This window comes from Octodon degus, unplaced genomic scaffold, assembly GCF_000260255.1.
Source record: "Octodon degus isolate 3935 unplaced genomic scaffold, OctDeg1.0 scaffold00179, whole genome shotgun sequence".
Lineage (NCBI taxonomy): Eukaryota > Metazoa > Chordata > Mammalia > Rodentia > Octodontidae > Octodon > Octodon degus.
In genome coordinates, this window is record NW_004524755.1 from 4028061 (window position 1) to 4042245 (window position 14185).

The window sequence follows — 14185 nt, forward strand, 5'->3', positions numbered from 1 at the left end:
TTTTTTTTTTTTTTTTTTTTTTTTTTAATTTCTTGATGATGGCCATTCTTTCTGAGGTGAGATGGAATCTCAGTGTTGTTTTAATCTGCATTTTTTTTTTTTTTTTACGGTACCAAGAGTTGAACTCAGGATCTTGTGCTTGCCAGGCAAGCCCTTATTCTACTGAGCTATCTCCCCAGCCCTAATCTGCATTTCTTCAATGACTAATGATGCTGTACATGTGTTTTCATGTTCAGCCAAATCTATCTTTTTAAACTTTGCAGACTGTGACCAAATTTTTCATAGCAGTGAATTCACTGTATTATAAAACAAGAGTAACAACAAACAAACAAAACACAATGATTTCTCAAGGGGAGTCCAGACCAGTGTGAAAACTGTGACCATGGTGGCTCTTCCCCAATACAGAGTGTGTGCAGCCCTCAGTGTCCCCTGTTCTTGTTCCTACTTCTGTCATTGTGACATATTTAATACCTCAGTCTTACATTTCTGGCTGAACTAGCCATAAGGGAAAGGTTTAATAGCTTTAGAGACTTTTACACCCTCCGGAGCCATTCACAGTGCTGAGTTTACAGCAGATATAAAATGAACAATCATTGTCCAAATAAAAGAGCAATTTTCACTAATTGCATTCTGTCATGCAGGTGAACTGGAAAGGGAAAATGGAAATTTAAGCATGAGAAAATAAGGCAAAACCTCAAAGGCCTGGAGCTCCTTACAAAAAAAAAAGGGGGGGAATACAAAAGTACAGTCAGCTCAGTCAGCTAACATCAAGATGATTATTAGGGATTTAATCCAAAAACTCAAAAGAATTTGAGTGGCTTTTATTACAATTCTGTTTTTCCAGGTTTCCAAAAGACAGCTAGTAAACCAGACCAAACTACCAAACTACAACAACCTGAAAACAACAAATATGGCAAAACAACAACAACAACAACAAGGCCTCTGAAATATGGATACATTTCTCCACAAAGAAGAGTTCTACCACAAATTAGCCATGTGGCCTTACAAAAATTAGTTATCTTTTCTGAACCTAAATCCCCTCAATTATTAGACTGTGGGAACCTCTCCCTTCATTTTACTGCACCATCAGAATTAATTTTTAAAGAATGACATAAAGAGTTCAGAAGAGACACAGCGTAACATTAGCTCTTTTGTTAGTCATCAAATAATCAAGTGCTTTCTAAGATCCAAAAGCAGAGGCAGGCACTTGGGACAGATCAGAGAATTTAAAGTCAAACGGCTATTCTCTTGGATCTGAGCTTGCCCATCCTCAGCCTCTGAACAGAATTTAAGCTCTTGTTCTCCTACTATATAAAAAGTACTCATGATGTCTGTGCACAAATTTGGCCTATAGTTGTAAGATGTCATAAAATTCTTCAGACTTCTCTTATGATCCTGGGTAAAAATCCTGCCCCTAGAGCAGTGTCTCTCAAACACATTTGATAACACTGAGTGAGGGCACTTGTTTGATTCAGGGCCCTAGTTCTGAGTTATCCCAAAAAGAACAGCCCAAGAAAATCTGTTTAAAGAAACACCACCTATAGTGGTCGATATATTTTGTCAACTTGGCTTTATCACCTGGCAGTGCCACACTCTGGGCTGTGAGGGACCCGCCCCAGAGTAACTTAGCATAAAAAGGGGTTGAAGATGAACTCTGCATTCCAATTCCTCCCACAAACTTCAGTTTTCACAGTCAGTTTGGACTTTTTCGCCTGGCTTCCAGCACAGACTCTTCTGCCTCCAGATTGGATCCTTCAGCTTTTCCGTCTCAGATTCTTCAGTCTTCCTTTGCAGACCCAATGGCCAACCATTAGGGACAGTTAGAAACCATTAGAGATAGAACACTGCAGTGAGTATAAAGTCTTAGGACTGAATCCTTCAGTTGGTGGTGTGCAGCCACTCTTGGCTCACTCCCTCATCTGACTCTGTGACAGGCACATCTTGTGTTATACCTGTTCCTTGCATTATATCTGTTCCTCTAGTAATACCTTGACTAAAACAGAATAAGAGGGTCATCCTGGACATGGCAGCGCCCCAGCTTCTTCCAGTGTCTTGAAACCTCTAGTAACTGTGAGCTAACTCAATCTTTCCTTCCCTCATTTTGAATGTCAGGTATTTGTCCCAGCAACAAGAGAAGAGTAACTAATACACCACCTGGGAAGACATCACAGCCTTCAGCTGATTTTCCCCAGCTAACAACCACATTACATGACTATAAACCAAACTCTTCCTCAGCTTGACACATAGGTCTTAAAAAATATTTTTAAATAAAACAAAAACTATTTCACTTCTAAGCAAAAGAAAAACAATATACCCACATGCACTTCCTAGATGACTCTGACATCAATATCAATTCCACTGTTTTTTCGTGGCAGAAATATTGATTAAATCATTACAATGTCGCAAGGCTAAACTTTCTCAGAAAACAGAAGAGAAACAAGCCAGAGCCAAACCACCACACAGCACAGACATGCATGTGGCACCACTCTCAGAGATAGAAGGGGGGGGGGGGTGAAGGGAATGATTTCGCTAAGGCCAGCAGACAGACACCTTATCTGCACTTCTACTTCCTGGTTACCAGCTGGTCCCTCTCCTGCATCAACAAATCACTGGTTATCAAGGTTACAAGACCAAATTTCAGACAAAATCAAGTCAAAGACCACTGAAGCCCAGTTAATAACATTTTTACCTCCCTATAATGGACAGGTAGCTCTCTAAAAGCAAACACAGATCCCTCAATTAAAATGCTCACATTTTATAATCTCAAACAGTGTGCATAAGGAAAACCATGTGTCTAGGAGCTTGAAAGCAATGCCAAAATATGACAACCTTCACTGACATCTTTGATTACCTTTCACCTTTGCTTATCAGTTCCACTTTCATGCTGTATGCCCCATTGTGAATAAGCAAAATACAGTTTTCTAAGCGAAGCAAGCACTGCTCCTATTATATGAAGAGACATCTGATGAGAGACCCAGTTCTAAATCAGACTCACACTGGGCTACACAGCATAAGCCTGACGTTGCCATCCTCAAAATTAAAGCACACTAGAAAAAGCCAGCTAATCTTTGCTTAATAACATGACAGCATAAAACTGCATCCAGCAGGCCCATCCTTTACTTTTCTACTGTAAATTTGTACTTTAGCATTACAGTAGCCAGCTGTGCATCCTCAGCGCCTTTCCCTGAGGGATACAAGAAGCAAACTAGGTGTTTATCCACTCGGTATGATGAACAGTAAGGTGTGGGCAGAAGGACAAATGTGGAAAAAAATGGGATTCGTACCCACTCTATGCTCCATGTAACCATTTGTGCAAACGCTTACCTGAGCATCACAGAGGGTCCAATAGACCCACACTACTCCAGGATTTGTTTTTAAAAAGTTTTCTTTTCATTTTTCTGGTATAAGTAGCCCAATTCAGTACAATGGCACATGAAAAATAAGATTTGCACATTTTGCAGGCAATCAAAAGTGAATCTTCAGATTACTCATGCATGGATGATGAAGATGTTCCATTATGGTACAATATATGCTTTCAGAACAAAAGAGTGGTGTGGGCTGCACGAAGCCAGTGCTGCTGCTGCTGCTGCTGCTGCTGCTGCTGCCTTTGACACTGGCCATGTGTGCCAAAGTTCCTGTGACAGTGAAATGGAGCAAGAATTGACTATATAGACACAGGGAATGGAGACCGCCTTGATTCAGATGATGAAGAAAGAAAACAGCAATGTGAGTACAGATTTGATTAGTCAAAATGTTCAGACATGGCCACACAACCTAATGGAATAATCCAATAGTAGAAAGAACTAGGTCCAAAAATATAGTGGAGGTCTTTCAGGGGTGAAACCCATTCAACAAAATACCAATGCCAGCAATTCAACGTTGGGAACTGTAACAGCTGAGATGCTACAAGATGTGGTGAAATACACAAAGGCCAAAATTCAAGTAAAACATTCTGTATGCACTAGTAGCCATATCCAAAAATGTATTTATCATGATACCTGACTAGCTGAAATAGGTCTGTTGTATTTAGCACAGATTCCTTATGGTGATCATAGGAATATAAGAACGTATGGGAAAGCAATGGGTCAAATATGGTATAAAAATTCATGCCTTCATACATGTGAAGACTCATTCTTTCAGTTTAGACACTTATCCTGTAACTCACCCATCAGGTTCTTTTTTTGTGCAGCAATAAACTAAATGATGCTGTGAACAGCCTTGTGGCTCCCAACTCCCTAACTCATTGGAATGTGACGCTTGAGGAACCAGTTTCCAACAGATGTTACATTTGCTAACACAGCACAGGCTGACTAGTGTAGGAAAAAGCAGAAATTCCAAATAAAATGTTGGAATTTCAAAGCAAAGAATTATAAACTACAATCTCTGAATTTCACAAGGATATAACATTAGCCTCTCGTGTGGCAAAGAAAAGTAAGGTGGTGGGGCTGATGTCAATATTTCACCGTGATGGAAACTTTGAGGAAACAGAAACCTGAGCTGGAAATTTTCAACAACAAAACTGAAGGTGCAGTAGATGTTGTTGATGAGTTATGCGGCAGCCATGATGTCACAAAGCATTGGCCAATGTTTGTGTTTTACTCAATCCTAAACATGTGTGGCATACTCTGACAACTTACAAAGAATACAAGTGAAAAGTAACATGTAGAAATTTTCTGTGGATTGGGACTGGAGCTCATAAGAGATCATTTATAGCAGAGGAAAAACAAAATGTTTCTGCCCAGGGAATCACACAAAAAAATTGTGGGGCACACTAATGAACTGATGGGTAAAAAGACAGGCATAACATCAAAAAGACCTATGACAACAACAAGAAAAAAAAAAAAATAAGCCAAATGTCCCCTGTAAGAAAAGACTGGAAAACAAAGCATACATGCTATCAGTGTAAGTGATATTGTTATATAGAACATGCAATCATCATGTGTGAAGACTGCATTGGATACAACAGTTAAAGCTAACCTCATTTCTGTGGTAGACCTTTGTTCATGTTTCACTATAGTCATTATAGGCTTTTTTATGCTATCTTTCAGGTTTTATATGCAAGTAAACAGCTGATGTGAAAATACTGATATCTATTCTAAGCACTAATATATTTGTTATTATATTTTATTGATATATTTCCCTATCAAGTGCACATTGTGCAATATAGTAGAATGCTCCTAGAAAAACAGGAAGAGGATATAAGACCTCCATATAAGAAAGGAAAGTCAAGCACACATGCTGTCAGTATGAAACGTTCATAGAACATGCAGCTGTCACATATGAAGACTGTCTTATGTGTGGAAAAGTTCATTTTGTGGTAGAGTTCTATTGCTGTTTCCATTGCAGTCCATAAAAAATTCACCTCTGATATATATTTTAGATTTCATAAGCAAGTATACAGCTAATGTGAAAACTGATCTCTACTCTAGACACACAACTAATATTAAGAAATTAGTAACTTTATTGATATTTTGTGTTCCTGTTAATTATACACTGTAGGGCTGGCCAGATAGCTCAGTAGACTAAAGCACCTGCTTAGGCAGGAGCAGGGACCTGGGTTCAAATCCCACCACGCTGTGCTGACCCCACCCCCAGGGCACAATGAGATAGTCATTGAGGCTGGGTGTGGTGGTGTATGCCTGTAATCCCAGTGCTTGGGAGGCTGAAAACAGGAGGATTACTATGAGTCTGATCTATGTAGTGAGACCCTGTAGACCCTATACTAAATACATAAAAAGAAAACAAAACCCAAAATTACACACTGTATAATAAGAAACTCTTGACAGGACAGCAAGACCACTGAGACATCAGGTCCTACAAAAAGACCAGGGAAGCAAACACGTGCTGTCAGTGTAAACGATGTGTGTGTGTGTGGAACATGCTGTTGCCTTGTGTACAGACTGCCTTAGGTGTCATAACTAAAGTAATTTTTTGTAGAGTTCTATTGGTAGTTTCATTGTTGTTCACAAAAGAATTTATTTGATGTTCTATTTTAGACTTGTACACCAAAAACCAGTTGATGTTGAAAATTTTGATGCTTTTTTATAAACACTCAAATATTAAAAATTCAATACTTAATTTTTGGACTTTTCCTATTAAGTACTCTTTGTTTAATAAAACTCATAAAATTAATAATCTCTCCATAGAAATATTCTAAGTAATAAACATGGGTCTGTATCTTGACCACAAACTTAGTCATATGTTCCAAGGGCTATGTGTCACAAGATGATGTCACAACCTCAATAGACAAATCCAACTCACCATGGCAGGCAAAACCTTTAGGAATGCCTTTAGGAACAGGTGAGCTTTCACCATTAGCTAAATTCACTCTTTGTGGCCTTTCACACTGGGTCTTCCCTTTCCTGCCTTTGTGCTCTAGTCTAATTTTCCCAAAAAGCTAAGTCCTCCCTGACCTGTTTTCCATTATCCTAACAAGCCAATACACAAATTCTGGCGCTTTTACTATAAAATTAAATATAGAAGGTTTTCCTTGGTTTGCTAAAGTAAGTAGCATTCATTGCTATATCTCTGCTTGAAGTATCCACCAATGATGAAGTCGATTTGCCACTGATACACCACACATTCACAGAACTCATCTCTGCAAAACTGTCCCCTTCCAATCCCATGTGACTACCTACAAAGTCTCATTTTCTATGGGGGTACAAGGAATGGAGCCCTCATTATCTGTAGATGATTAGAGTAGAAAAAATTCAAAAAAAGGGGAATATATGTGAGGCAAAGCCACTCTGGAAGAGTTTAGTAGTTTCTTATGCATTTAAAACATATTTACTATGCAACTTGAAAATCCCATTTCTAGCTATTTACATAAGAAAATGAACAGGTTTGTACAACCTATAACCAACTGTGTATAGCGACTTATTCCTAATCACCAACTACTAGACACAACAAAATGTCATTCAGGTTGAGAATGGACAAATTTTAGTATTTCCACTCAAAGGAATGCTACTAAGAAATCAAAAGGACTTTTTTTTTTTTTTTAGTATTGATGCATGCATCAGCATGAATATACTTTATTACTACACTAAGTGAAGTCACCAGATTCAAATGACAGAATAATGTATGATACCATTTAAATGACTTTCTCTAAAAGGTGAAGTACAGTGGGCAGATGCAGGGAATGCTTATGGGGGCTTTGGTTGGAGGGAAGGGCCTGAGGAGAAGACCTGGAGTGTTGGAATTGCTCTATATCTTGACTATGGGTGGTTATCAGACTTCTTCCCAAAACTCACAGGACTACAAAAAGTATTTTTACTACATATAAATTATGCCTAAATAACCAACATTTAAAAATTATAAATACTAATATTAAATCATACATAAACAAATACACTTGAAATGGAGGCTGAGGTATGCACACAGTACCAAAACAGAATACTTTATCTTGCAAACACAAGCTGAAGTTTACTGCCTATTCAACTATAATTGGCTTGTAATTTTAAATACATGTTAATTCTTAAGATACAAAAGGAGCCCGTTTTTAATTGCTACATAACTTCTGCACCAAATTTCTACCAGCAAGACAAAGCATCTTTCACTTCGCACGACTTTTCATAGCCCAAATACGAAGGACATCATTCCTTGCCAAAATGTCTTATGGTGATTCTTTTCACTGATACCACCTCTCTCCTTTGTCTTGGGTGCCTATCAAGCCCATGTCTATATTAATTTTCTCCTCCTTAAGGGTCATCTGGCCCACCTCAGCCACATTTTAACTGGACTATATGTTTGATTTCAGCAATTTTTCAACATCACTTTCACATGAAGTTTTCTCTTTTGAAGGATCTACAATTTTTCTCTACAGTCTGTTTACTTTGCATAGCTATTATGTGGCCGTGGTCATCTGAGACACTAACCTACAAAAGTGCTGATGTTCAGTGTCAAGTAAATTTTTGGTGTGAAAAATTATATAAATATACTCTTTTGACAACTTTGATTTCCTTCTGTTGCTGCAGGATATAATGAACACATCAAATAATATTTTTTTAAAATTTATTTATTTTTTTTATTTATTTTTAGTTATTTATTTTGTGTGTGTGTGGCCAGCTCAGCCCACCAGGGGGCGGGGCTGGCTGGCATGTGGTGCTGGGGGATTGAACCGTGGTCCCTGTGCTTTGCTTAGCTTAGCATGTTCTAAGTAGGTGCTTTAGACCACTGAGCCATCTCACCAGCCCCCATCAAATAAATAATATTTAAATTGAGAATGACTTCTATTTTATCTATCACACTTTCTTGGCCTTACTCCAACTCAGAACCCACCTTCCTTCCTCTTGTCTTCCTTCATCAGACACCCTATTACCATGGAGATGTGAAAACAACTTAGATGTTTTCCTGAGTATGGCAGGAAAATAGGAGACAGAATCATTGCCCTCATCCAGTGTAACATCAGGGAGCATTCACTGAGCATCTGCTAGCCCCAGTCTTCAGAGCTGCCTGGACCTCACGTAACCCTCCAAGATCATTACTACTAAAATTCCAGGTAGATGGTTGGACAACAAGTGGGGTACACTATCCACATAGACTATCCATGGAGCTGTTCAGCCATCATATGGCTGTGGAGCTTACACATTTAAAATAAGCACTATCAATACTACATCCCTGCAGTGACAGCCACCCTCTGGAGGGTGACAGATTCAAGAGTTCCACCCCAGGTCTCATGCACAGCCATACCCATACAGCTCCCACTGCACAGCCAGTTGAACACCTGCAATCATTTAAGACCTGAGATGCGCTGGGCAGAATACCTCACCACCTCCCAACAGCCAGGCAGCTGAGAGGCAGGGCGGGGCTCTGCCAGTGACAGGAGCAGGAGGCTGCAGGAGGCAGTGAGGCGGCCACCCGTCACCCACAGCTGCACCCATCCTGCTCTCTCCTCTGGGAGGAGAGCTGTACAAGCAGCTTCTTGTACCCACACTTCAGCAAAACCTGACTAAATATAGCCCTGCTTGCTCTCATGAGCCAGCTTGGAGCGGGTGGTGCTGCTACTGAACTTCAGAAAACCAGGGAGGAATCCATATGATTCACAATACAGCAGTTCCCCTCTGCTTGCGCCTGTGGTTTCTGAAAGGCCATATGCAAGAGTCAACTGCAGAGAATGCTGGTAGCTTGGCCAAGCAGATAACAGAGCCCCTAGGAAAAGAATATGGCAGACCTGGTTTAGGAGCCTTCTTCTCGCTCACTTTCCTGTCCATGAGGCCAAATAACGCATCATCAGCATGTGGGAAAAACCCAGCAGGAGGTGTACATTAGCCACACACTACTGCTCATGCCCTTCCCCAACCCCACCCATCCAAATCCTACTCAGACTCTCTCAATGCCCCTCCTTTGGTTAGGCCATCCTTATCCAGCTCAGAACTAAATGCTCCATTTGTTCTCAGACCTCCCACATGATGTTGCTTGTATTTTTATTTAGCGCTTATATCATTCAGCTAATCTACTTCTCTGTCTCCTTCATCAAAGTAGAGGCCCGGGTGTGGGATGGTGGGGTCAGCCCCCACTCCCCACTGTCTTCATTGGGCCACCCACCAAATGCAGCAGAGTTCCTTGCACATGAGCACTGTTTACCAACCAAAAATGCAAAAACTGCCTGAACGCCAGTGAAGGAGAATGCAATAGCCCCTTTCTCCCAATGAATTAAATTCTCAGAGCTCTGGGGTTCAAGCTTGGGCATCAGATTTGGGCCATCTCATCTCTCTTGTAAGGAGCCACCACAGCAGCTCCTGTGGCTCAGGACTGAAAACTCAGCTGCCCCAGCAGGGGTTCCCACCATCTCCCCTGCAGAATGCCAGCCCTTGCCCTTGTTTCTCTGGCAAAGGAGAACAGAAAGATGGCAGATGAGAAGGGAGGAAAGAGGACTTAGCAAGGGTGGGGTAGTGCAAGGCAGCACAGGGATTAGAGCAAGGCGCTGTCTGCACTGGCCAACAGGCTCTAGAAGAGCTGGGAGTGGCAGGAAGCCCTGTCACAGCAAGTCTCCAAGCAGGGTTCGAGGCCCTGCTTCTTGTTCACACAGGCACTGCACAGAAATTTTCAATCATAGGCGCCTGGCCTTCCCACTCAAGTCCTAAGTCAGAGTGATTAACAGAGGCTGCCAGGGCAGGCAGGCAGGAAAGTCAGAACACATGGGCTAAAGAGCAAAATGAAAAGAACCCTGAAGGAAAGAAGACCCTCAGTGATGCCCATGGGCGTGGCTGAGACCTGGGGGCAGTAGCCTCGTCTACACAGTGCTGCAGGCTAAGTACTCACAGGGAAGCTTGGCCATGGTCCCCTGCTTTGACATTTAGCTGAGGATGAGACAGCTGGGAGTTCTCCCATGGAATCAAAAGCACCGATAACCACAACCAGTCACACCCTCATCACCTGCTCATCTGTGCAAGCCTCAGACAGCTTTGATTTCTTCCTACCATATTTTCTCTCCAGTCCTCAGGAAAGGAGTCAATGACTGATGTGCAAGACTATGAAAGGCACAAGATGGGTGATTCAGCCACCTCCAACCCCACCCTGTCCCACCTGACTGCAGCAGAAGCTCATAATCTCTGGGCTTTGGGGACTGTCAGGGTGACAGGAGAAGGTGCTCCTCACTTCACTACCCAAAACAAAGCCAGAAAAATGTAACATTGGTGCATGTAACATTCTCACCGTCCACTGCTGGTACTTTGAATCTTAGTTTTCAACTCATATTGGGTACTCAGCACTGACTCCCAAAGCCCAGTGTCTGCCATGACTCCTCCTTGCTCCAAGGTTTTCGTTTTCTCTCTCTCTCTCTCTCTCTCTCTCTCTCTCTCTCTCTCTCGCCTTTTTCCTAATCGCTAGAAAAGCTACAGCATCTGAACACTGATAAGTTAATTCACTCAGGAAAGAGGGGCAATTAGGCCCCCTAACAGATTTCATTTAGAGATGTTTAGACCCTTGTCATTTAGAAACCTATGGCACTGGGTAGTTGGGGGTTGACAGTGCTGAAGACTAGAAATCACTGTGACACCACAGAAGAGGCTATCTATCCCACTCAACCTAGAATAGCATTCCTCTACCCTACCCTCCTCACAAGTCTCTAAAGATGAAGAAGGAAAGGAACTGGAGACAAGGAGAAAAGCCCTTCTCTAGCTTTGGTCAATCGTGCATTATGCTTCATTCATGAAACAATTACTGTGAGCCTAAGTGCCAGGCGCCATTCTCAGAATACAGAGATGAATACAACACTGTCCCTGAGGAATGAACCCACACTTGCCTGCTTCTTGCATAATACTGCAACGCACTCCCATCAAGTAAGGTCACAGCAATGGGCACAAGCATCAACAGGGTTTATCAATGGAAAATGGACAGGTCTGCAGTGCCTGCATGCTACCTAGGGGTCCATCAAGCTTAAAAAAAAAAAAGTACGATGGATGCCAGTACAACCTCAAGTCAATGCAGACCACAGGGTGAGATACTGCTGTGTTGAAAAGCACACCTCTAAGCTGCCTAGTTGCCAGAAGTGCAAAATAAAGCTTGGCTCACAATTAGGCTAGGAAACAAAACTCTGGAGGCAAAAGCACAACCCAAGGCAGCAATAAAATACTAAACAAAGGGTGTTTTTTTCATCTTAATTTCAAAGCCACAGATTCAGCAAAATGAATTAGCTCCTTACTGGCAATTAACACCTTCACAAGTTCAAGTTTACTTAAGAGAAAGGTTACACATTATAAAAACCTTCTAATTTGTTACTAATTAGAAAGGCTGGCTGGCATGAATAAGTGCAAATTTGGGAAAGAAAATGTGCCAAATACTGTGGCATTTTTTTTTTTTTAAAGAAGAACAGAAGGGGATACAGGTAACATTTACTGAGAAGTTGAGTTCCAGGCCCCCATGTATAAAACCTTTCCTTTATTCAGTAATCACAGCATTCCCAGAAAGTAAAGAGTAGTGAGCCCATTTTGCTCCCAGATAGGGAGCCTAACGCTCAGATATGAAGTACCATTTACCATATTTCTTCCACATCCCTTGGCAAAATTCCTAATTGTCTGCATCAATGTTTCTCAGGAGTTTGGGTAAACTGGCCATCACTTGTCTTGACTTGGAAATGCCTTCTGAAATTATTGTGCACAGCAAGACTTTCACAGTTGCTGGCCCATGGGTGCATAATAGAAAATAGAAATAGCAGCCCTAGTAGCAGCTGCCACACATCCCAGGAGAGGATGGACAAGGTCACTCCTGGCAGTAGATGAAAACTGAAGATCTCAAGTGTCTTTGGACATTGAGACCCAAGACTCAAGAGGAGGGCACCTCTCAAAGTATCTACCTCCCAGTGTTTCAAAAGATGCTTATCTGATGGCTTCGGGCTCCGAAGAAAAATTCATCCACCTTTTAAAGCCAGTTACAAAACCAACATGAATATATTCACCCTGCTCTCCACAGATGTTGAATACCTATCACAGGCCAGGTGTTGCCGGGCTAGGAAGTTAGAAGTCAGAATAACGGTCTCCAACCTCAAGGCACTTGGCACCTAGTGAGAGATATTAGGATAGATTTAAGCCCAGGTGTCAGGCAAGCTCAGTGTAGGAGGTGCCTGGGCAGGTGGAGGTGATGGGAAATTGGGACAGGTTCCCAGAGGAAATGAGGGTTTTTGTTATTTTTTGTACTGAGGATTGAACCCAGAGCCTTTGCACTGAGCAATAACCCCAGTCCCTGTTTAAAAAATATTTTAGAGATAGTCTTACTAAGTCCCTAAATTGCTCTGGCTGGGCTCAAATTTGGAGTACTCCTGCCTCAGCCTCCCAGAGTGCCGGGATGACAGGCTGGCTGCGAAGTTTTTCTCCAGTCTTGCAAGACCATGTGGTAGTAACCGGAGAGGGCCAGGTCAATGCTACAAACACCGCCTTTGCAAAGAGATGGGAATCATATTTGCAGCCAAAGTTTAAAGCGCTTCCTTCGTTCCTCAGGTTGAGATCTCAACATGATTCAGACTCAGTATCTCCTATTTACTAGACAGATCCTTTAGCCAAGTAAGTCACTAGAAAGTAAAATAAGCTCTGTGTAGTCTACATGCACTTCTTGTTTTTGGAAGGTCTGGCTTCACTGGTATATTGACCATAAGAAATATGACTGATTCTGTACGTCGTAAACAAGAAACTGTCAAAAACACTGTGGAATGTCCACAGGTTGGAGTGTCCCACACTTGGGGACACAAAATAGTGATAGAACATGATCAATGCTATTTGAAGGGTAAAGCGGAAGTAAGCCAGGTCCCCCTACCCCTGGTCTCAAGCTCAAGGTAAATGTGGTCTTGGCTTTTTGATTCTGTAGCATCTGAAGCCTTGTCCTGCTATCAAGTGTAACAATAAAAAGTTAGATCCAGTTTGTGTATGTATGTGCAAAAGGACTTAGAGAGACAGAGAGAGAAAAAACGAGAGAGCGCACGAGCGAGAGAGCGCAAGACCAGCACTTTTGATGATGCAGCTGGGAGCGCCAGCTGATCTTTGAACTCAAACCAAAGCCAGTCCAATGGTAGTGCTGTCCCCGCATTGGAACCAGGTTGTTATGCCCCTCGGGTGGCCGTAATCATAAGCAAAGCAAGAGTCAAATGAGTTGAGTTTCTCTCTCCTGGGGCAGGGAGGGGAGGCAGAAGCCGGCAAGTCCTCCCGGCTCCGCCATGTCTCTGGCCTACAAGAAACAGGCTCATTTCCCCTTGGCAAGGAGCCTGGCGCAGCTGGCAGGCCTGCCCTCCTTTCCTATCTCAGTCGCCCCCCCCCCCCGGGGACCTCTTGTTCACTCGGAAACCCCAACTCAGGCGTGGTGTGACCTCCACTTTGGCATCAGAAACATTCTGGCCCACACAGTCCCCTCCACAGCAAGAAAAGCCAGTGTTCCAAACTAGGTGAACCTGCGATAAAAATCCCGGAGTCCAGAACAAATCATCCATCCTCCTTTAGCCAGAAGTTCAAAGGAGTCTGGGCTGTACAGCCAAGCAGCAACCCAAAGCTCAGTCCGCGCGAGAGAAGGGGAGGCGGTTCTCCAAGGGCGGGGTTCACCCCAACGCAAGAGGCTGGCTGCCCCCCCGTGCTCCCCGGGCTGAGGCCCTGAGGCGCTGGCTTCCTGGAAACTTTGCGAGGCCGGCGGGGCTGTGCGTGCCCGGGCAGGTGCGCCCGCGGCGCCCGGGACCTGGCCCCGACCGCGGTCCTCGCGCGGCGACGCA

At 42.7% G+C, this 14185-nt stretch overlaps 1 protein-coding gene across 2 annotated transcripts in view; it reads right to left on the reverse strand.

The window, feature by feature from the left end:
• Window positions 1-14185, reverse strand: part of Samd12 (sterile alpha motif domain containing 12) — a 358721-nt gene that overhangs the window by 344054 nt on the left and 482 nt on the right. The window lies entirely within an intron of this gene.